Source organism: Mus musculus, chromosome 7, assembly GCF_000001635.26.
Source record: "Mus musculus strain C57BL/6J chromosome 7, GRCm38.p6 C57BL/6J".
NCBI classification, from domain to species: Eukaryota; Metazoa; Chordata; class Mammalia; order Rodentia; family Muridae; genus Mus; species Mus musculus.
Window position 1 is genome coordinate 8299902 of NC_000073.6, and position 26654 is coordinate 8326555.

A 26654-nucleotide genomic window follows, 5' to 3' on the forward strand; every position below is an offset into this window, starting at 1 on the left:
AGCTGGACTCCAGAAAACCAAATAACCCCAATAAAAAATAGACAGAGCTAAACAAAGAATTCTCAACTAAACAATACCGAATGGCTGAGAAGCAGGTAAAAAATGTTCACCATCCTTAATCCCCAGGGAAATGCGAATCAAAATAACCCTGAGATTCCACATCACACTAGTCAGAATGGCTAAGATCAAAAATTCAGGTGATAGCAGATGCTGGCGAGGATGCAGTAAAAGAGGAACACTCCTTCATTGCTGATGGGATTGCGAGCTGGTATAACCACTATGGAAATCAGTCTGGTAGTTCCTCAGAAAATTGGCAGACATAGTACTATCAGAGGATCCATTAATACCTCCCCTGGGCATATACCTAGAAGATGTTCTAACTTGTAATAAGGACACATCCTCCACTATGTTCATAGCAGCCTTATTTATTATAGCCAGAAGATGGAAATAACCCGGATGCCCCTCAACAGAGGAATGGATACAGAAAATGTGGCACATTTACATAATGGAGTACTACTCAGCTATTAAAAACAATGAATTCATATAATTCTCAGACAAATGGATGGCTTTGGAGGATATCATCTTCAGTGAGGTAACCATATCTCAAAAGAACTCACTTGATATGAACTCACTGATAAGTGGCTATTATCCCAGAAGCTCACAATCCCCAAGATACAATTTGCAATACATATGAAATTCAGGAAGAAGGAAGACCAAAGCGTGGATACTTTGATCCTTCTTAGAATGTGGAACAAAATACCCATGGGAGGAGTTACAGAGACATAGTTTGAATCAGATACCATCCAGATACTGCCCCACCTGCGGATCTATCTCATAAACAACCACTTGTGCCAGACACTATGGCAGATTCCAACAAGTTCTTGCTGACAGGTGCCTGATATAGCTGTCCTCTGAGAGGCTCTGCCAGTGCCTGACTAATACAGAAGTGGGTGTTCATAGTCTTCCATTAGACAGAGCACAGGGTTCCTAATTGAAGGAGCCAGAGTTAGTACCCAAGGAGCTGAAGAGGTTTACAGCCCCCTAGAAGGAACAACAATATGAACTAACCAGTAACCCCACTGCTCCCTGGGACTAAACCACCAATCAAAGAAAACACAGGGAAGGTTTCGTGTGTGCATATGTAGCAGAGGATGTCCTGTTCAGTCATCCATGGGAGGAGAGTCTCATGGTCCTGGGAAGGTTCTTGGCCCCAGTGTAGGGGAATGCCTGGGCCAGGAAGTATGGGTGGGTGGGATGGGAAGCAGGGGGAGATAAGAGTGTATAGGGAATTTTTGGAGTGTAAACTAGGATAGGGATAATATTCGAAATGTAAATAAAGAAAATATCTAATAAAAATGTAATAATTTTATAACAGTTGTATAATAAACTGAGGAAGAACTCAGTTCATCATATTTAATGTTAAGGGATTTAACTCCTTATCAATCATACTGGCCACAAATGTCCTTTAAAGACATTGATTTCCTTACAAATGATTACAGGCTAAATCTATCAGTCTCTCATTTATATGTAGCCAAAGGTAAACAAAAATCTTTAGGGTAATATTGGTTTTGTAGTTTACAACACAATTTGAATAAATGTGCAATAATGTTTCCACCCATTACAATGCAGCGAAATAAACTGGATGTGTTTATTAATACCAAATACAGCATTCATCACATTCTATATGTCATGTATCAAAAATTATCCCCAAATTTTAGATATCAAGTCATGTGAATTTTAGAAATGGAGGTGTCCAAATCATGAAAGAAGTCTTAAGTCACTTCCAGCTCTTAGTACAAGGCCATTTGGCCTGTTAGGGAGATTGTGAAGGGCTCACTTTCTCACGGGATGGTCTCTGACACCCAATCTGTTTGTTGCTGTTTTGTCTTACTAACATACTTTGCCTAACAGAAGCTTTGCAGTTTTATGAGGTCTCATTTGTCAATTCTTGATGTTACAGCATAAGCCACCGCTGTTCTGTTCAGGAATTTTTCCCCTGGACCCATATCTTCGAGGTTTTTCCCCACATTCTCCACTACAAGTTTTAGTGTTTTTTTATGGTTTTATAAGACACTATTTATTATATATATAAACATATATTTATATATTTTACACTATATATTAATATTATATATTTATATTATTTCTATATCATACTTTAAATAGGGTATATATTATATATTATGTAATTATATATTCATATTATTTTTATATTAAATGTGTATATATAGTATATAAGACTTTAGTATAGATATATTGTATATATGACTTTATACATTTATATATATTTTATATTATTTGTATATTATAATTTTATATATTATATATTATAATTATATAATTATAGAAGTATATATTTATATAATTTTTATATTAAATATTTATGTATATCATATAAGATAGTACATTTTTATAAGACACTATTGCCTATGCTAGCAACAGTTTCTGACAGGACCCTGATATAGCTGTCTCTTGTGAGTGCCTGGCAAATCCAGAAGTGGATGCTCAGTGTCATCTATTGGATGGAACATAGGGCTCCCAATGGAGGAGCTAGAGAATGTACCCAAGGAACTAAAGGGGTCTGCAACTCTATAGGAGGAACAACTGTATGAACTAACCAGTACCCGCAGAGCTCATGTCTTTAGCTGCATATTTAGCAGAAGATGGGCTACTCAACCATCATTGGGAGGAGAGGCTCTTGCTCTTATGAAGATTATATTCCCTAGTAGAGGAAAATGCCAGGGTCAGGAAGCAGGAGTGGATGGGTTGGGGAGCAGGGTGGGGGAGGGTACAGGGGACTTTTGGGATAGCATTTGAAATGCAAATAAAGAAAATATCTAATTAAAAAATAAAAAAAATAAAAAAGAATAAATTCTGGAAGAATTCCATTAAACTGTAGTGTGAATATCAAATCTTTCTTTGAAACAATGCCATCTTCCACGAATTTTCAATAAGTAAAATGTGGATGTTAATGAAGAATGTGTTCCTTAAAGGGACAGTGCTAATGATCATATTTCCATGAAGACTGACTGAGGGAAGTGGCTGTTTTTGGCAATGCATTTTAGACCCATTTGGTTCCCTTTTTGGGAAGAGAATTGATAAATGTGAAATATTTAGTGTAGCTGCAAACACTCAATTGTCCTTTTGAAAATATTGTTTTCTAGAAAGCAGCATAATTAAAGCATCTGCCTCTCATTCTGTTTTCCAGAATTTTCTGAGTCCAGGACCTCAATCAGAACTGCACACAGAGGGAAATCTCTGAAAGAAATTAGGTTCATGCAAATGTCAGTAGTTTTGCCTATCCCTTCCATAACTACAATATGAATAGCATGTTGACATAGCTACAAGCTTATTTCATTTCATTTTTTATTTATTATTACTCAACATTTTTTTTACAGTCTAGTGGTTATCCCCCTCCTGGTTTGCCCCCTGACACTTCCTCATCTAACAACTCCTCCCCCATCTCCAAGATGATATCTCTACCTCCCCAACGCCCAGCCCTTCCCAATCCCTGGGGACTTAAGTCTCACTGGGGTTAGGTGTGTCTCTCCCACTGATGCTAGACCAGGCAGCCTTATGCTGCATATTTGTTGGGGGCTTCACATCAGCTAGTGTATGATCTCTGGTTAGAGGCTCAATGTCTGAGAGATCTTGCTTGTCCAGGTTTGATGAGACTGCTGGTGTTTCTATGGGTTGTCCTCCTCCTCTGCTTCTTGAAACTATTCCCAATTCATCCACAGGGGCCCCTGGCTGATGTCCAGTGTTGGATATAATATATTTGTATTTGACAGCAGAAAAGGAACATTTCCTCCTTAGACTATTGGCCAATAGCTTGAAGAACAGCTGAAAAAATAGGCAGTATTTTGTTATGTGTGTGTGCCTACTGGAAATCAGAAAATATATTCTGATTTCATCTTTGCTGATTATTTAGTTAGTCTGTGTTTCTAATTGATTATATGATTTGGTAGATGGTTTCCATGTGTAACCCTGTGTGTCTTGGATCTCATTTTTCTACACAAAGTAATGAATTCAACTGCCTTATCAAACTTTTTTTTTTGGAAGTTACCATGGGGAAATCTCCATGAAAGCAAAATGATGAATAAAATTGTAATAATTAGAGAGTTTAGTTCTGTAAGAGGAAATGAAGCAAGTGAATGAGTGCAAGATTTGTGGACTCTATACAGAAGTTCAGTACATATGATACTTCATGATATCACTAGAGCAACCAGTGAGAGTGATTCTAAAACTAGGCACATTCACTATAACCCAATATTTGGTGGGTATGTACCAATTTTACATTTGACACAATTCCTGAATTATTCGTTCAGAAATATGATTTTTCTTTGATCTTTTGGGTAGAATTTCTCTCTTTAATCTTTTGGGTAGAATTTCTCTCTGGTCTCATTAAAATGATATAAATCTTGGGTACAAAAATACATCCAAGGATCCCTGCACTGGATGCCAAGATGGAGAAGATCTCCACAGCAACCATGACCTTGCCCTTGGTGCTATGGTAGACAGGGAGGAAGGTGACCCAGACACTGAAGAACACTAGCATGCTGAAGGTCAAGAACTTGGCTTCATTGAATGTGTCAGGCAGATTCTTGGCCAAGAAAGCCAAAGTGAAGCTTCCCAGTGCCAGGCAGGCCAAGTATCCAAGAACACAGTAGAATGCAGTAACTGAGCCCTTGTTGCACACAATGATGATATGGCTATGGAGAGTGTGTTCATCAATATCAACAAAGGGAGGAGACACTGCTAGCCAGATTGCACATAGAACACACTGGAGTAGGGAACATATGGGAATAATGTAGTTGGGTGTCCCTGATACCAGGAAGTTTCTCAATCTTCTCCCTGGGTCTGTGACTTTGAAAGCGAGAACCACAGTGACTGTTTTGGCCAGAACTGTGGAAACAGCCACAGTGAATACAATTCCAAATGTGATTTGTTGTAAGACACAGGTGGCTCTGTTAGGATGACCAATGAAGAAAAATGAGCACAGAAAACAGGACATGAGTGATATCAATAATATGTAGCTGAGGATTCTGTTATTGGCCTTCACAATAGGTGTGTCATGATGCTTCACAAAGACACAAAGTACCACAGCTGTGAATGCAGAGAAACAGAAGGCCATTAAGGCAAGTGCCATCCCCAAAGGGTCTTCATAGCTTAGGAAGGTGACACCTTTCTGAATACATTTGTTCTGTTCTGTATTGGCATATTGGTATTCTGGACAATTCACACATTGATCCATATCTGATTTTCAAAGGAAAGCTTAGTTAGGTCTGATTTAGAAATTTTTTTGACAAGGTATTTCAAGTAAGGTTAATGAGAGAAGCCTTGCAATGCTGTCTTTGATGCTGAGAATGTAATGTGAAGGATATTGCTGCTGAGCATTGCTTTCAATCCATAATGTCCATAAAGATTTAAAGGAAATAAAACCAAGCAATTTTTTCTTTGTCTAGTTAACATTTTCTATCATTTATGATGTTATTAGAAAGGGGTTTGTGGAGTGTGGGCTTGACAGGGGAACCAAGCCCTGAGGACCAGCATAAAGAATATAAACTGGTAACCTCAGGTAATAGGAGGGTGGGTGGACCCACCAAAATGCACCAGAGACTTGGGAGGTCAGAGACCCTAGATGAAATGTACTACAGTAGATAGAGGGAATGTACAGAGCCCACCTCCAGCGGTAAGACAGGGCATCAAATGAGTGATTGTGTTCCCATCCCATAGTCACATCTCTGACCCATATTTGTTCCTGTCTGAATGCAAGGATGAAATGCGGGGGAGGCTGAGGAAAAGAAGGTCCAATGACAGGCCCAAAGTGGGATCTAGGTCAAGAGGAGTTCTTATGGCCTCACATTTTACTGAGGCTCTGGAGCACTCACAAAAAGGATCTATCATGACTGCCCTCCTAAATAGTTATTTGCACCCAAACAATGGTCAGAAGCAACTATCCCTTGAATTAGGGAAGGCTTAAAGCAGCTCAGGGGAAAGGATATCTTGCAGAAAGACCAGCACTCTAAATTAATCTGGACCCCAGAGATCTCTCAGACACTGGAGCATCAAACACACAGCATACACCAGCTGATATGGGTCCCTCAATTCATTTACAGTAGAGGACTTCCATGTTTGTGATCATACTGAAATGATGCACCTAATACTCAAAAGCCTGGAGGTCACAGGGAGTTTAGAGGTCAGGTGGGTTGGAGGATGGGGGGATCAACATGAAGACAGTTGGGGTGGGGAAGATGTGTGGAATGTGACATATTCGATGGGGTATGGGGGCGTGGGGAATAGAATATGGAATGTAAAAAATAAAAAAATAATGTTATCAGAAAGCAACAATATCCTAAGCCATTTTTGTTTCTATTTTGATATCAAGTAGATTATTTAATTCAGAGAAGATACATTCATAAACCACAATGTGGTAGGGTCTATTTTAGAACTTCAAAACCCTACACTCACTGTTTTCTGAGATCACTAACTATTTTATAAATTTATTCCCTGTGACACATTGAAACTCTGCCCTCTACTGGGACAAGTATAATAGCTACTCAAGAATTCACAAGCTCAATCTCCTTGACATAGAATCTACACTAAATTAAACAGATCGGATGTGTGTATGTGTTAATACTGATATGTGTGTGTTCATGCCAAAGTAGCACTTGCATTATTGAATTTAAGTGATTCCTGTAACAAGTCATGTGAAGAAGTTTGAATAGAGAGGAAATATAATGCTTATGTTTGAATAGCAGGAAATGTTAATGAAATAAGCCCTAAGAAGTTTCCTCATCTGGCAATAATTAATCAAAAGTTCTGGTTATTGTTCATGAGATGCACTAATTTTAGCACTGAAGGAAAAAAATTACCTCTGTAGATACTTTGTGCTAAAAGATCCTTCATGGTCCTCTTAATAGTACATACTTAGCATTTTCTACTATATTTGCAATTTTTTGTCTTCTATATTAATCTTACAGAGAAAATAGATTTTGCCCCTAGCAGTCTCATGAGCTAATCCAGTAGATTAGATATTATATTCAGTTCTTCATGGGCTCCTATTGTGACTAAAATCTAATGTAAATGTAGTTTTACAATAGATTATTTATTTGGAAATTCTTGTGCAGAATTCTTGCAAATTGCAATTATATTTTCTAAAGTATTTCTTTGTGAGATATAATCTTCCATGAATTTGCAATAAGTCAATATGAGTGTTAAGCCACAAGATATGTTTGTTTGTTTTTGCAAGATTTTGTTAAGGGTTTTTATATCTACAACTAGTAAATTTGATAACTAATATATTTTATATCTGCAGTTTCCTTTGAGTTGAGTTCATCATCCCAGTGTGGTCCAAAAGAAATCCATATTTGTAGTATTTATCAGAGCAGCAAAAACTCACTTGTCTCATTAGAAATTTCATTTTCAGGGCAGGGGCTGCAAACAAAACAGCAGGCTGCCATTCCCTCCTTCCACAATCTTCTGAATCCAGGACTACATTCCGCACTGCACACAGAGGATGGCATCTGAGAAAAAATTAGACATATACTGATAATGAGTCTTATATATTTCTTTTATGTTTTATATTAGTACTTTAAGATTTCAATAAGCTCCTTTTTGCACACTATATGATTGACATTTCCCTATGTCCATTATTTAATGGCCAGATATGAATATAGGAAATGCATTTAAGAAATGTTGTATAGTTTCTGAGTGTCTAGTAATTCAGGAAAAACAGCTGATTTTTGAGCTGTGTGTAAAAACTACAGAAGTAGCAACCTGTTGATTTTTAGTTAATTATGTTCATTTTAGTATTAAGTGCTCTGAACAGACAGAGGGAACTCAACTGAGATATTCTCTCAGCCAACACTAGCCTGTCCTCATATCTTTGAAGCATTTTCTTAATTGGTAACTGATATAGGAGTGCCCATCTCACTGTGGGCAGTTGGGCCAGTAAGTAGTCTTCTTTTAAGATCTATTCTTTAGTTCCCGTTTCCAGATATCCACACTTGTCTTTCTAGGACTATAAGCCATATCTCAAATCAAACCTTCCTTCTCACTATGCTTATTATCAAAGTTTGATTAAAGCAGCAGAGAAGCAAGTTAGTATTTGAAAAAATTTGAAACAGGAAAAACATGTCCTTAAGTCACAGATAACAAATATGGCATCAAATAAATTACTATTGCAAAGCATGAGAAACTGTATATAAAAAACAGTGGACTATGCAGACACTGGTTTAATATGGTTGGAAATGATATGTTAATGTGTAGTGACTTTGAATATGGAGTGTTCCATGATGTCAAAATGCTCTACAGTGGCTTCAAATGCTGGAAAAATCCAGATAAAAATTAGATTGTTTAAGTTTAATTGAAGATTTGAAGCATTCTTTCTATATCTTTGGTTTTGTTGAAACAGGATCTTACCATGAAGTACACTAACATTACCAATGAAGATGAAGGCACATTTTCTCTTTTCTCCCATCATTTTCTTTAAATGTATGTTACCCCTTTGTAATATTTGAAAGACTATTTTGAGTTAGAGTAAGGAATGTGGGCATACATTTGTACTTTATGTTAATTTATTTTAAGGTAGTGTTTCATATCACACATGGCTGGTTCGTACTCACAATATAGGGCAGACTGTCAAGAAACAGACAGAGATTTCCAGATCTCTGCCTCTAAAGTGCTTGGATAAAACATGAATCACAAAAACAACCTGATATTATTTCTGATATTCATGGATAATAACTTTCTCTTCATGTATTATAGTATTGTCAATAGTTTTGTGAAAGAAAGTGTTCTTATATCAATAAGTGTTCCTTCTGTTCTATCACTATTTTGTTTCTTTTTTCTCTAAATGAATGTTAGACTTGGTTAAGAGTCATTTCTGAAGGTTTTTGTAAAATAATGTAATTCAACATTTTGTGGTGTACTACTCTTAATGGATCTACAGATATTGAACTATACTTGCATTCCTGGAATAAATTCTCCCTGGAGGAAAAGAATAGTGGGAGGGGAACAATAAGAGAAGAATCAGGTATGAGAGAATGTGGAAGATTTGTACAGAGGTCAGGAAATTGAACAGAGGTGTGTAGCAACTAGGGATGGGGAACTGTTTGTAGCAACCAGAAAGTCCCAGATGCCAGGAAATCAAGAGCATCCCAGGATGTACAGCGATGATATTAGCTGAAATATCCCAGAATCGGGAAGGAGAATCTGTCGAGACAATAGCCAGAGGTTAGGCATGGCTCCCAGTTGAGGGATAGGACCACCCACACATCTACAAAATTTTAACTCAGAATTGTTCCTATCTATTGGAAATAATGGGACAAAGAGAAGATCAGAGACTGAATTAAAGGCCACACACAGCCTGCCCCACCTGAAGATCCATCACAAATGCAGATACCAAACCCAGACACTATTGTGGATGGCAAGAAGTGCTTGTGGACAGGAGACTGATACAGCTGTCTCCTAGGAGGCTTTGCCAGATCCTGACCAATACAGATGTGGATGTTCACAGTCAACCATTGGAATGAACACAGGGACTGCAATGAAGGTTTTAGGGGACGGACTGAAGTAGTTAAAGCTCCCTATCTGTCATCAATGGGAGGGGAGTCCCTTGGTCCTGTGAAGGCTTGATTCCCCAGTGTAGATGAATGCTTGGGTGCTGAAGCAAGAGTGGGTATGTGGGTAGGGGAGCACCCTCATAGAAGCAGGGTAAGGGGGGATGGCATAGTGGATTTGCAGAAGGGAAATAGTGAAAGGGGACAAAATTTGAAATCTAAATAAGTGAAATCTCCAATTTATAAAATTGAAAAAATCCAGAAATACAAAATCACTATAAAATGGGAGTATATTTCAATCTTCAACCCTAATAATATAATAAACAACTGTAATATAAAAGCAGTTTTAATTAGTAAGGCTTTACTTGTCATACTTGTATTAAGCTAAAGGCAGCTGGGCAGTGATGGTTCATGCCTTTAACCGAGGCATTTGGGAAGAAGAGGCAGGCAGATTTCATAGTTTATGGCCAGCATGATCTACAGAGTGAATTCCAGGTCAGCCAGAACTATACAATGAAACCCTGTCTCAAAAAAAAAAAATCAAAACAAAACAAAAACCCAAAAGAAAAACCAAAAAACAAAACAAAAGACATCAATGTTTTTTAAGAGCCAAACGATAATCAGTTTATATGTTCTTATAGATATGTTAGTTTATAGTATTATATTCAGACTATTGTCATGCTTATTGAAAATTGTTAACCTAATTTTACATCATGAATAGAGCTATAAAATACTAATTTTTATAACTTTCTTATTTAAACATGAATCTTAATTTGTTCATTTGCTGACAATTAACATAGAAGTTTGTAACAAAACTCAAGATCACCATTCTTTAGAGCACCACTCTACTATAATGTGACCTTGAAGGGAAAAAGTCCAATAGGGAAGTAAAACTTAAGCATAAAGCACCACTTAAGACAACCTGATAAAATCTTTGTGATGCTTCAGGTAGAGAAAGCTCAGAATAAGAGCTCAGAATGTCTGGAGAAAGAATGATGTCAAAAGATAATTCCCCATTCCTACATTGCCTGGAGTAGGTCATGCAATGATGTTTTAAATGTGCAAAATAAAAAAAGAGTTAGGATATACAACTTGAAAATTAATCCTGATAATAAAACTAGGTTTGTATTTGCCTTTAGTCTTCTTTAAAAAGTATACCAGTTGAATGTTAGGAATATAATTGCATTTTTTTTTTTTTACAAAAGTCCTACTATATATCAGGCACAAAGGTAAAAATAATAAATTTCTCTATATTAAACTTGCTATTTACTTACTGTTTCTCCATATAAGATATTAAAGTATACTCTGATAAATGATGCTTATATGTCCATGCAGTGTGACACATGGACACATATTAGGGGTATCTAACTCTCATTTATGGTCAAGTAGTACTTCCTAAATATGTTATAAGAAGCACAACTCCAAAAATAATTATTTTCTGAGTGAATGATAGGAAGGTGACAAAAATCCAACGTAGGGAAAGAATGAGCAATCCAGGAGTATCAGCAGTTTTTGAGGAATATTAACTCTAATATATTAGCAAACAAAACGGAGAATTGGTCTCATCCCAGAAACCTCAAAAATCCTGTCTACCATTAAAGAGGAAACACAAAAATCCCTTAAAGAATTACAGGAAAACATAACCAAACAGGTAGAAGACATTAAAGAGGAAACACAAAAATCCCTTAAAGAATTGCAGGAAAACACAACCAAACAGGTGATGGAATTGAATAAAACCATCCAAGACCTAAAAAGGGAAGTAGACAGAATAAAGAAAACCCAAAGTGGGCAACAGTGGAGATAGAAACACTAGGAAAGAAATCTGGAACCATAGATGTGAGCATCAGCAACAGAATACAAGAAATGGAAGAGATAATCTCAGGTGCAGAAGATTCCATAGAGAACATCGGCACAACAATCAAAGAAAATGGAAAATGCAAAAAGATCCTTACTCAAAACATCCAGGAAATCCAGGACACAATGAGAAGACCGAACCTACGGGTGATAGGAGTGGATGAGAATGAAGATTTTCAACTCAAAGGACCAGCAAATATCTTCAACAAGATTATTGAAGAAAACTTCCCAAATCTAAAGAAAGAGATACCCATGAACATACAAGAAGACTACAGAACTCCAAATAGACTGGACCAGAAAAGAAATTCCTCCCGACACATAATAATCAGAACAACAAATGCACTTAATAAAGACAGAATACTAAAAGCAGTAAGGGAAAAAGGTCAAGTAACATATAAAGGCAAGCCTATCAGAATTACACCAGATTTTTCACCAGAGACTATGAAAGCTAGAAGAGCCTGGACAGATGTTATACAGACACTAAGAGAACACAAATTCCAGCCCAGGCTACTATACCCAGCCAAACTCTCAATTACCATAGATGGAGAAACCAAAGTATTCCACGACAAAACTAAATTCACCCATTATCTCTCCTCGAATCCAGCCCTTCAAAGGATAATAAAAGAAAAAAAACCAATACAAGGACGGGAACCACGCCCTAGAAAAAACAAGAAGATAATCCCTCAACAAAACTAAAAGAAGACAGACACAAGAACAGAATGCCAACTTTAACAACAACAACAACAGGAAGCAACAATTACTTTTCCTTAATATCTCTTAATATCAATGATCTCAACTCCCCAATAAAAAGACATAGACTAACAGATTGGCTACACAAACAGGACCCAACATTCTGCTGCTTACAGGAAACCCATCTCAGGGAAAAAGACAGACACTACCTCAGAGTGAAAGGCTGGAAAACAATTTTCCAAGCAAATGGTCTGAAGAAACAAGCTGGAGTAGCCATTCTAATATCGGATAAAATCGACTTCCAACCCAAAGTTATCAAAAAAGACAAGGAGGGACACTTCAAACTCATCAAAGGTAAAATCCTCCAAGAGGAACTCTCAATTCTGAATATCTACGCTCCAAATGCAAGGGCAGCTACATTCATTAAAGACACTTTAGTAAAGCTCAAAGCACACATTGCACCTCACACAATAATAGTGGGAGACTTCAACACACCACTTTCTTCAATGGACAGATCGTGGAAACAGAAACTAAACAGGGACACAGTGAAACTAATAGAAGTTATGAAACAAATGGACCTGACAGATATCTACAGAACATTTTATCCTAAAACAAAAGGATATACCTTCTTCTCAGAACCTCACGGGACCTTCTCCAAAATTGACCATATAATTGGTCACAAAACAGGCCTCAACAGATACAAAAATATTGAAATTGTCCCATGTATCCTATCAGACCACCATGGCCTAAGACTGATCTTCAATAACAACATAAATAATGGAAAGCCAACATTCACATGGAAACTGAACAACACTCTTCTCAATGATACCTTGGTCAAGGAAGGAATAAAGAAAGAATTTAAAGACGTTTTAGAGTTTAATGAAAATGAAGCCACAATGTACCCAAACCTATAAGACTCAATGAAAGCATTTCTAAGAGGGAAACTCATAGCTCTGAGTGCCTCCAAGAAGAAGCGGGAGAGAGCACATACTAGCAGCTTGACAACACATCTAAAAGCTCTAGAAAAAAAGGAAGCAATTCACCCAAGAGGAGTAGACGGCAGGAAATAATCAAACTCAGGGGTGAAATCAACCAAGTGGAAACAAGAACTATTCAAATAATTAACCAAACGAGGAGTTGGTTCTTTGAAAAAATCAACAAGATAGATAAACCCTTAGCTAGACTCAGTAAAGGGCACAGGGACAAAATCCTAATTAACAAAATCAGAACTGAAAAGGGAGACATAACAACAGATCCTGAAGAAATCCAAAACACCATCAGATCCTTCTACAAAAGGCTATACTCAACAAAACTGGAAAACCTGGACGAAATGGACAAATTTCTGGACAGATACCAGGTATCAAAGTTGAATCAGGATCAAGTTGACCATCTAAACAGTCCCATATCACCTAAAGAAATAGAAGCAGTTATCAATAGTCTCCCAGCCAAAAAAAGCCCAGGACCAGACGGGTTTAGTGCAGAGTTCTATCAGACCTTCAAAGAAGATCTAATTCCAGTTCTGCACAAACTATTTCACAAAATAGAAGTAGAAGGTACTCTACCCAGCTCATTTTATGAAGCCACTATTACTCTGATACCTCAACCACAGAAAGACCCAACAAAGATAGAGAATTTCAGACCAATTTCTCTTATGAATATCGATGCAAAAATACTCAATAAAATTCTTGCTAACCGAATCCAAGAACACATTAAAGCAATCATCCATACTGACCAAGTAGGTTTTATTTTAGGGATGCAGGGATGGTTTAATATACAAAAATCCATCAATGTAATCCATTATATAAACAAACTCAAAGACAAAAACCACATGATCATCTCGTTAGATGCAGAAAAAGCATTTGACAAGATCCAACAACCATTCATGATAAAAGTGTTGGAAAGATCAGGAATTCAAGGCCCATACCTAAACATGATAAAAGCAATCTACAGCAAACCAGTAGCCAACATCAAAGTAAATGGAGAGAAGATGGAAGCAATCCCACTAAAATCAGGGACTAGACAAGGCTGCCCACTTTCTCCCTACCTTTTCAACATAGTACTTGAAGTATTAGCCAGAGCAATTCGACAAAAAAAGAAGATCAAGGGGATACAAATTGGAAAAGAGGAAGTCAAAATATCACTTTTTGCAGATGATATGATAGTATATATAAGTGACCCTAAAAATTCTACCAGAGAACTCCTAAACCTGATAAACAGCTTCGGTGAAGTAGCTGGATATAAAATAAACTCAAACAAGTCAATGGCCTTTCTCTATACAAAGAATAAACAGACTGAGAAAGAAATTAGGGAAACAACACCCTTCTCAATAGTCACAAATAATATAAAATATCTTGGCGTGACTCTAATTAAGGAAGTGAAAGATCTATATGATAAAAACTTCAAATCTCTGAAGAAAGAAATTAAAGAAGATCTCAGAAGATGGAAAGATCTCCCATTCTCATGGATTGGCAGGATCAACATTGTAAAAATGGCTATCTTGCCAAAAGCAATCTACAGATTCAATGCAATCCCCATCAAAATTCCAACTCAATTCTTCAACGAATTAGAAGGAGCAATTTGCAAATTCATCTGGAATAACAAAAAACCTAGGATAGCAAAAAGTCTTCTCAAGGATAAAAGAACCTCTGGTGGAATCACCATGCCTGACCTAAAGCTTTACTACAGAGCAATTGTGATAAAAACTGCATGGTACTGGTATAAAGACAGACCAGTAGACCAATGGAATAGAATTGAAGACCCAGAAATGAACCCATACACCTATGGTCACTTGATCTTCGACAAGGGAGCTAAAACCATCCAGTGGAAGAAAGACAGCATTTTCAACAAATGGTGCTGGCACAACTGGTTGTTATCATGTAGAAGAATGCGCATCGATCCATACTTATCTCCTTGTACTAAGGTCAAATCTAAGTGGATCAAGGAACTTCACATAAAACCAGAGACACGGAAACTTATAGAGGAGAAAGTGGGGAAAAGCCTTGAAGATATGGGCACAGGGGAAAAATTCCTGAACAGAACAGCAATGGCTTGTGCTGTAAGATCGAGAATTGACAAATGGGACCTAATGAAACTCCAAAGTTTCTGCAAGGCAAAAGACACCGTCAATAAGACAAAAAGACCACCAACAGATTGGAAAAGGATCTTTACCTATCCTAAATCAGATAGGGGACTAATATCCAACATATATAAAGAACTCAAGAAGGTGGACTTCAGAAAATCAAATAACCCCATTAAAAAATGAGGCTCAGAACTGAACAAAGAATTCTCACCTGAGGAATACCGAATGGCAGAGAAGCACCTGAAAAAATGTTCAAAATCCTTAATCATCAGTGAAATGCAAATCAAAACAACCCTGAGATTCCACCTCACACCAGTCAGATGGCTAAGATCAAAAATTCAGGTGACAGCAGATGCTGGCGTGGATGTGGAGAAAGAGGAACACTCCTCCATTGTTGGTGGGATTGCAAGCTTGCACAACCACTCTGGAAATCAGTCTGGCGGTTCCTCAGAAAATTGGACATAGTACTACCGGAGGATCCAACAATACCTCTCCTGGGCATATATCCAGAAGATGCCCCAACTGGTAAGAAGGACACATGCTCCACTATGTTCATAGCAGCCTTATTTATAATAGCCAGAAGCTGGAAAGAACCCAGATGCCCCTCAACAGAGGAATGGATACAGAAAATGTGGTACATCTACACAATGGAGTACTACTCAGCTATTAAAAAGAATGAATTTATGAAATTCCTAGCCAAATAGATGGACCTGGAGGTCATCATCCTGAGTGAGGTAACACATACACAAAGATACTCACACAATATGTACTCACTGAGAGGTGGATATTAGCCCAAAACCTAGGATACCCAAGATATAAGATACAATTTCCTAAACACATGAAACTCAAGAAGAATGAAGACTGAAGTGTGGACACTATGCCCCTCCTTAGAAGTGGGAACAAAACACCCTTGGAAGGAGTTACAGAGACAAAATTTGGAGCTGAGATGAAAGGATGGTCCATGTAGAGACTTCCATATCCAGGGATCCACCCCATAATCAGCATCCAAACGCTGACACCATTGCATACACTAGCAAGATTTTATCGAAAGGACCCAGATGTAGCTGTCTCTTGAGAGACTATGCCGGGGCCTAGAAAACACAGAAGTGTATGCTCACAGTCAGCTAATGGATGGATCACAGGGCTCCTAATGGAGGAGCTAGAGAAAGTAGCCAAGGAGCTAAAGGGATCTGCAACCCTATAGGCGGAACAACTTTATGAAATAACCAGTACCCCGGAGCTCTTGACTCTAGCTGCATATGTATCAAAAGATGGCCTAGTCGGCCATCACTGGAAAGAGAGGCCCATTGGACATGCAAACTTTATATGCCCCAGTACAGGGGAACGCCAGGGCCAAAAAGGGGGAGTGGGTGGGTAGGGGATTGGGGGTGTGTGGGTATTGGGGACTTTTGGTATAGCACTGGAAATGTAAAGGAGCTAAATACCTAATAAAAAAATGGAAAAAAATCCTGTCTACAATAGATGGAATAGTCAAGTGGAAGCAATGAGTTGGTCTCATTTGGGATCAAATGTCAATGTGATTGTATTATAATTCTTATGCTCCCAAGGCCTGAGGACATTCAGTTTACATAAGATTAATTTCCAGCTAGAGGAACAGAGCATTTGTGAGTCACAAAAATTTCCTACTGTTCTTTGTATTTGGCAATTTTGTTATGGTTAATCAGTGGTAAAAGAAGATACCAACAGTGTTTGACTACCAGATTTTTGTGTTTTGCCTGGCTTTGAAAAGGACAGTCTATTTCAGGGTGTTTGTGTAGAATTCCCATTGACATATAACTTGATTTTGTCCAAGGAATTTCTTTTGGAGTTTGACATTAATAGTTTTTAGGAGCATCTTATTATGCTTATTCAATGCAAATATGGAATAAATAATTGGCATCAATAATTTCATATGTTCTGATTATAGAATTTACAATTTAAATTATAGTTTCAAAAATCAAGTATTCTTAGCACTAAACCGGGAATAAATGTCACTCAATTGTCATTATCACTAACTCATGCTTCACTTATTACTATTCTATGAGGTATGAGGTATGATTTCTTCGTCTTTTCCCTAGCATCGTTTTATAAGACTACTTACCATAATGTGATATGCAAATTTTGTCCTATTATGATTTTGTTTAACTTGTTTATTTTAGTATTCTCCTATAGAATCCTGTTATTTTCTAATGAGTGGCATAAAGTGGATCTGATGGAAAAGGTGTTGGGAATGAAATAAGTGTATTAACTATGATACATTTGCCAGCAAAACTGACAATTGGTCACATCCCAATAGAAGGGAGGAAAACTGTAATTAGGATACATTATGTGAGGATAACAAGTAATTTTCAATAACAAAAACAATCATAATTTCAAAAAAATTCTCTCTGTTCTCAGAGAATGATTTTTCTGTTGTGTATTGTGTTCCTTTTTATGTGTTTTTGTCAAGTATTATTCCATACATACCTATCAAATGTATAGTTCTTCAATTACCTTTTTCCCTCTTATTAAACATTATAACGTTTTCCTCCATTTTTTTAAGAAAGAAAAGTTCTCCTCTTGTATATGAATGTGTCTTCCTACCCACTGTAGGCAATTTAGGAATGTCTAAAAAAAATAAACCAGCCTTGTTGTCTTTGATTTCATTTAGAGAACATTAACAAAAATGTTCAATCATAATGGAAAATTATTTGTTGCTTTTGTCTAATTGCTGTTTTTGCTGTACTTGAGGTGTGTTAATAGCCATTTCTTTGTCTGTTGTTCTAGTGCTGTCTATAGGCTGCCTTGACCTTCTGTTCATCTTACAAAAAACATGAATGGATTCTTCCAATTTATTAAAAAGTGTTGTTTCCGTGAATATGATTTTCTAGCGTTGTGTTCATTAGTGAATGTGGTGAGTGTCCTCTTATTACATGGGAAACAGTTTTGGATATAATGACAAGGTTAGCTATTATGACTCTTGATACTTCATAACTTTAATATTAGACTCTCTCATATCAATACCTGTTCCAGAGGTTTAATTAAGGGAGGAGATTACATTGTCAAAAGAGCAATTATGTGAAGAAAATTTTGTTAAATTTAAAGGAAAGAGTATCAGTGGTGAAAAACAGTATTTTATTAAATTTCAGATAATGGTCCTGATATAACAAAGCTATATTTTATGCATGTTTGAAATCTTCAAAAATTGGTAAAAATGTCAAAAATGAAAGAAAATATACAGGAGACTAGAAATTGGTTTTTGCTGTGACATAATTGTTCATTTCAATATGTTGCCATGAATCCACTTGACAATGTTTATTGTTGTGTATAAAAAACCAGTAAGTTAGTATACACTCACCTTTCTACTTCCTGTGGCCACCTCAATCATGTCTACGTATAAGTGAAAGTTTCGACCATGTGAAAAATATGGGCTGAACTTTCCTAACTTCAGCTTAATCCCAAGATGTTGTGAGAGATTCCCAAAATGAAAAATGTCATAGTCTTCCTGCGTTATTACTCTTTGTTTCATAATCACTTTGTCCCCAAGAGGATTAGTGAAGTGGGTCTTTCTTAGAAAGGAGTGTACCTAAAATACAAGCATTGCAGTATGATGTATATAAAGTTCCTTCAATTCATAAAATGCATTCTGATTTTATAGCAAAGGCAACTGTATTTAAAGAAAGAAAGAGAAAGAGAAATCACAACAAAGCAATTGGATAAATGAAATTATCATATTACAATAATTTATGTTCTCTCAGTGAAGAATATGAAACGCAGAGAAAAATGCAGAACCAAACAAAGGTATGCAACACACACACACACACACACACACACACACACACACACACACATTAATCTTGAGAAAGGCTCACATCTTTTCTAAGTCACACATATAATACAGCAATACATTTATTTACAAACAAATTTATATACATGTTGAGAAACATGTGTAAATATTCAGGACCATAAAAGACAAATACATTCAGTCAAATGAAAACACATATATGAATTCACTCAAAATATTACACTGGCACACATACAACCACACACACACACACACACACACACACACTCTCTGACAGCAAAATACTGGGAGAGGCATAAATATATAAGCACCAGCCATGAATGATATTGACACACGGAGAAATTTATACTCATACCTAAATACAAAAAGGCAGGCAATGTCCATGCCAAGTAAGAAGAAATAGGCAGACTCATACACAGCAAAGCAGGTACAAATCCGTATAAGTACTTATAAACACTCACAAAATACATACAATGTACACAAAGAAACCTACTCTGACAAAACCACAAAGAAACATATGAACATACATAGACAAACACACTTAAAGAAATTCATACATAGAAAAAATTTGTTGCTTACTTCCACTTTCATATAGAGATAAACATGTATGTTGAAAATATCACAAATATAAACACAGATATACATAAAGAGTAGAAAATATACATGTACACAGTGAGAAACATACACTCACACATATAAACACTTTTCTACAGACAGAACTGAATACTAACACTATTTCTTGTTTAGTTACTCTCAGAAAGCCACAATGTTCTCCACAGCCTACACTCTTGGCAGAATCACTGGAGACCATTTATTAAAATGTTTTCCATATAACTGAAAAATATAGATAAAAATCATCTTCTCATCACGGAGAAAATTAATGAGTAAGGACAGTTTATATCCAATATTGGAAGGGGTATGCTAATGGATGTTTGCATGCTCTTTATAAAACCACCCATTTTCATTGCTAGACTATGAATTCTTTTTCCATTCACATTCATAACAATCTCTAGACTGCCTTTCTTTAAGGAAAAATATTCAGAAACCTATTATTTTGGAAAATATTTCCTATTTCTTTAAGTCTGTGCATCTGAGTGACTCTAAATAGCTATGCAGTTGAAGACACCAAATCTCATCCAACAGAAGAAACTTTAACTTCAAGCAGTGAGAACTGGCTCCTTTCCCATTGTCTATTGCCTAATTATCAACCTGTTGCAGATGCATCTCATGGAGTGCATGGGCTATGGCATGCACAGCATTGTATATGTTATGACTATTCTCACTAAAGGTCATGTCAAACTTCTGTTCCATTAGCCAATCAAATGAGGCATCAGATGAATTGCTCTTCAGTATTTTACAGTTAGATGCTGAGCCTTCATATTTAAAATATTTCCACTCTGGCATTACTAGATATAAATCTTTGTTTCTGAGATTGAACCATGTCTGTACAAAATTTTTAAAGCCAGAAATCTCACCATGGTGGGGTAGAAAAGTAAGTGATCCATAGAATGTGCCATGAATTATGTCTCTCTTACTGGTAGGGCAATTCCATTGTTTTGTGGTGATCCATATTCTCTGTAAAACCGGAGGTTCCCACATTCTGAAGATCAAATCAAAGAAATTGTCTTTTTCCTCATAAATGATAATAACAATTGAGGATAACATCACAATTTGTTTGTAGTACATTTCAATTTCTGGTTCTAAATAAACATAATCAACAGAGATCATTTTCACAAAGTCAAAGCATATTTCCTTGTTTTCACTCTGTTTCTTCAACTCTAAAAGAAATTGGTTTCCTTGATCGTCATCTGGAATGACAAGTCCAATCCAGTTCCAGCTAAATTAAAGAATGAAGGAGACCATTGCCAATGCTAGAGATGTGTCCTTTGGGGCCATCTGATAGAGATAGGGATACTGTTCATCATCACTGAAGATGGAACTGAAAGGTCCATAGGTAAGCTGAAGGATCTACAACACAGAGAGCAGCATAAGGTGTAGTGCACTTGAAAACACTTGTAATCATATTTACCTGCAAACTGTTGATTACCTGTGATGTTTCATCTCTAATTCAAATGTGCAAACATGGAAGCCTGGCCCATCCACTTTTAATGGGAATAGCAAGCATAGCTGTTTGACAAGAAGTAACAAAATGTATTTGCATGTTATAATATCTGCCTTTCTGTCTTTCAGTTTTTGTCTTGATATCCATGTTTTCAATATTTGAAGGGATTTTGATACTTTTACAATTTTGGGATATTTGATTAATATTTTTAAAAAGGCATTTATGTTGTAATCCAGAATTATTTCTAAGAGTGAACATGAGAGTCCTGTACATAATACTGATTTAGCCTTTGGTAACTCCTTCCATGGGTGTTTTGTTCCCAATTCTAAGAAGGGGCAAAGTATCTACTCTTTGGTCTTCATTCTTCTTGAGGTTCATGTGTTTTGCCGATTGTATCTTATATTTTGGATATTCTAACTTTCTAAGGATTCACAAGAGATAGTCTTATATTGCCCTACGTGATGGTAACATTGTACACTATAGGTTTTGACTCACTTAAAAATGCCAGCGATCTCCTTTTTAGGTTAAGTTTCTGAAATATTCTGGCAACTTCTGCCTCTGTGCCTCTTGAGGAAACAGATAATAAGGTCAAAGTAAATGTAAAAAATTAAACTAGATTTGGCAGCCTAAGAGTGTTATCAGCAAATCAGATTAGAAAACTTTTCCTACTATATATCCAGGTAATTATAGGGCAAAATAAATCAGACTCATAAGTTGTACCTCTTGAGGAAAACATACAGAAACAAAGTTAGATTGGATGGAGTTATCTCCTACATACAAAGTGTCTTATAATGATGGATAAATAATAGTGTAGAAAAATATGAAAGAATGATGTCTCAGATTTCCATAACCCCTCTTTCTTAGAGAAGTTCACTTGTGAAGTTCTAATCTTTTATCTTATGACATGGAAACAACCGAAAATTAAAAAAACAAAACAAAACAAAACAAAACAAGATAAGACATAGCAATAAATTCCACAGAGATATAGAATTATTATATTATTAAAGAAAATGACTTACTATAGCTGTAGCAGTATGGGCCTGAATTCTTTGTCAGAGATCTAATGCCAATTTAAATTCTGACTCTAAATAGTTAGTTATACACTCACAGGTAGTCAAATGGCAAACTCCACATACTGGATTGGAGTTTTCATCCTTTCTAGTCACTAAAATGTCATGAATAGCCAGGCTAAGAATGGTATCTCATGCCTTTGCAAAAAAAAAAAAAATCCAGATATTTAAAAGCTGGGTTATAGAGAAAATGTTGATAAAATTTATTTCTGTGATTTCATCACAGTTTATCTCTGATGACTAAACTTATAACACCACCATAATTCTATTATTTCATAGTTTACCAATGATAATTTAATCTTATAACCAAGATAAAGATAACTCCTATCGGGGGACAGAAATAATATGCTTTAAATTTTTGAACAGAGTGAACAAATCTCTGCTTTCTGAGATTGGTATAAATAATGAAACACTCTGACTGGCAGTCAGTCAAGGCATAAGATTCCTTCTACCACCATGCCAGACTCAATTTTCCATGGCCTCTTCCATTCTGTCTTGCTGCTATTTTTCTACTTCTGGTGGTAGCCCTTAGCAGAAGGCCTATCATGTTTCTGAATAGTAAGTATCCTGGAACTACCAAGATTGACATAAGCATAAGTCCAACCACATCCATTAACTTTCTTAATAGCTATCAAAGTCTTCCAAAGAGACATGATGTTAAGAATTCCTGGACGATGATAACTCACACGTGGAGATAAAAAGATGTCCAGGTACTTCCAGAAACTTAAAGATACCTCCCTATGGGGTCCTGTAAGCAGAAAGGAACACATAGTCTCTTCATTACAGAAATAATTAGGGATAGGACTTTTTGTTTTTTTATGAAATAAATATGGTGTAGGTATTACAGTTTTCCCATCACAACGGCCCAAAGTGTATCTTATAATCAAAGACATATTTGGTAAAAGATCAGGATTCCTGTTGATTTCATCCATTGCAAAGGCCAATGCCAAAGCATATTTGTGGTTTTTAGTTGTTTTTTTGTAAAAGAGTACAGTGATTATTATGGCCAGATGATTATACACTATTATTTGTACTCAAGAGAAGCACTATGGTATACTGGAAGTTTCTGCTACTGACATCTAAAGACGGGGACAATGGCTTTTGTTGTGAGATTGAATTGACATGAGAACCTGGAAAATAGTAAACTCTTTTAAAGTTCATGACAGTATTTCTCTCATAAATAAGATATGGTATTGACCTCATCCACAGAGAACATTCCCATCTCTTCTTTTGAGTGCTTGATCAGAAGGTAAAGAGAAAATCACAGATATTGACAAAACAGAAATTCTGATCATGTCTTCATTTTGAAATTATTGAGCAATATAAAAAACTTGTTATTAGAGCCAGTGAGTTCATATTTTCTTGTGAAATTAACTGAACTTGTTAAGGCAGTAATAACATGATTTATCAATGCATAATGGTCTCTCTCCAGCAACATTTGATTCTTATACTTATAATCACTTATAATTAGTGGTCAAAATTCTTGACATGTCCCCTAATATCTATCCTCATCTTGTTATTTTTTCAATCTTTTATTTAAAGAATATCTTTTAGAAAGATTTATTTTTAAATAAAATCAAATATGAAACATGAATTTGGTAACTGATACATGTCAATGTTTACGTTTGTATGTATTTGAGCAAGTATTATTTAGCTTATAAGATTGCAATACATGCAAGTGTTTTATAAGATACTTTCCTGTAGACTATCCTAAATTCAAATGCACAAGTATGTAGTAGTGCCAGGTATTTAGTGCAGAGTTTAAGGGGTTGTCCTACCACCAATGTATCTTGCTCCTAATTTCTTTTTACAAAGGAATGTGATATATTCACTCTGGGTACTTCATTCATTATAAATTAATTTCTGGAAATATCTTTGGCAAACTTTCCAGGTACAGTAAAACAATACTAGCATCCTATTGAGAACTAGGAAAATATGGAAATTGCAGTGATATTTGTATATGCCAGTATTATATACTTATAAAACAGAAGAGATTTTGGTGTAAATTTAGAGAATATGTTCATTGTTTTTTTGTAAAAAGAAAATAAAGTGGGCCACTAGGCAATGGAAATGGAATAATACCATACTGAGATTATTTATGTTTATGTAATGAATAATATCTCCTGTTTCATCCTTGTCATTTTATATGATCTTATGAATAAACACTAAATATACACCTACATATTTAATAATTGAAATGAAGTAAATAAAATTAGGTTTTCACTAAAAATTATACACCTATTTTGTTTTCATTCTATACCCTATAAAATAGGTCATTTTAGAATATTCTTTATTACCACACACACACACACACACACACACACACATACACACACACACACACAATCTCAATTAAAGTTTTACTAATATAGAAAAGGAATTTGAGAGGAGACATTGTACAATTCTCAAACTACTTCCTACAAATAAACTTTATGAAACTTCAGTTACTTAAGCTGTCTTTGTAGCATAGTAGTCTAAAGGGCTGTGTTTTAAAACAATGATCAGCAATCCACAAAAATGGGTATTGATACCACATTGGGAACATGTGTACTAATATTTACTAAAATTATTGAAAGAAGTTTCACAAGATTTAAGTATTTTTAAAGGGTGAGAAATTAGCCAGCTTAGGCATGAATAGAGAAGATATTTCCCTTAATGACAAAAAAACCTAATAGAAAGCTCCTGCGTTACTGCTCTCAAATGTTCCAACTCTCTCATAATACAATTGTCACCCATGCCAGTGACAAGGGACATAAGCAGTCACCACTGTTATTGATAGCCTGCCTATTCAAAGAATGTAATCACATCATTGGATTCCATATGTTTTAAGTATGGTTTATTCTAAAGAGAGAGTCCTGAGCTGAACTTTATAAAACATAAAAGCCAGTGATTGTACATGAACAGTGTGAAGCATGAAGCCACAGTGCTTTTGGATTTTATCTTTTAAAACACTTCGCTGTCTTGACCCCCAATGAGAAAACTATTCCTTGCTCATATACATACAAAAAAATCCATCCAGGTATTCATATGAAATAGGAATTTCTGAATGTAAAGATCTCTTTCTAAATCTGATGAAGCTTTAGAAGTCAATAAGTGACCACATGCAATGAATTTGAGACAGTAAGTTTGTATGTATGTAAAGTTTTTGACAACTATATGTGCCATGAATATTACTGGAACCATAATATGCTCTAGGAGCAACACACTTATGGAAGGACTGTCAGCAGAATTTATGACCATTTATTTACACGTACTTAGGATAAAACATAATGAAATATTACAGGATCAATGTAAATAAGCCATCACTGTCTAGAGTGCAATATAAAGTGTCAGAAGGCAGGCTTTATGTTAAGGATCAATGTAGATATTCCTTTATTCCTAATCTTCTAAACTTTAAATTAGAAGCCACCTGAAAGAAAACCAAAACCTCCACTGGATATGAATAAAAGGAAAAAATAGGATTGAATCTGTAAAGGAATTAAGGTTGGTTCTTGGTGTTCAGACTTAGCAACAGGACAGAAGTCTAAAGAATTTGACTAATATCCTCGGAGCACTCAAGAAGTACTGAAGTTGTCATTTCAATTTGAAACTCAAATTTACTTACAGGAAATTCAGAGTCTTGTTGAAATAATCTTTCTCAATAGGTTTCTGAACTGCTGCCAGGATGAAAGCACAAGTTGATCCCAAATATTCATCCTGAATTTTATTCAAATTTATTCTCCGAAAGCACACGGGACCAGTGAAATTTGCCATAAAAACTGGAATGTTAAGGAGGAAGAAGACTCCCATCAAAATGAACATATTTTTCTTGCCTTAAATCTGGGCAGTGTGGATTGTGATGAGCCATGCATATCACTACATCAAATTTCTGCTTGCATTTATTTCTTTGTGCAAAGGTGAGGTTTATGGCATATTCATGACTCATTTTATTTTCAGGTTTCTCCTGAGCCCTGGAAGAAACTTAAATACTTTCTTACCTGGGGCTCTGCAACTGGTGTCCACAGCCCATGTAATAAACACATGTAGGTAAATACTTAGGAGGATAATTCACTCTGAGTCTCCATGATATCATTCATGTTTGTGAATCTGTGGAAGGAAGCCCCTGTGTTCAAATTTAGTCCTTGGAAAGTTTCAACAATCTGATTATGTGAACCCAGTCAGAAATGATGTCAGTGGATTGTATCACATTATTCAGAGTGAGACATCCAGTAATAGCAAAACTGGAGCTACTGAGGACACACAGGACACTTTATTACACAGTCCAAGTCATGCTGAGGCAGACTCATGTTTACAGTCACTGAGATCCACAGACCATGTAGAGTGTGAACTATGTCACTAGGTGACAGAAATATCTAAACAAGACCTGTGCTTCCATTATCTTGAGAATATATAAACAGATCAAATCCCAAGTATAGGTAATTGAGGTCTATCTGAAATCATACATTTCTTCACATATCCACCGTTAATTTACAAGGTAAAGATTGAGTTTTAAAGGCTCAACAAGACCCATAAAATATGCCATGCTTTGTTCTTTATTTCGAATAAAACAAAA

At 36.0% G+C, this 26654-nt stretch overlaps 1 pseudogene; it reads right to left on the reverse strand.

Moving 5' to 3' along the window:
* On the reverse strand, positions 4325-25903 carry Vmn2r-ps45 (vomeronasal 2, receptor, pseudogene 45; annotated as a pseudogene).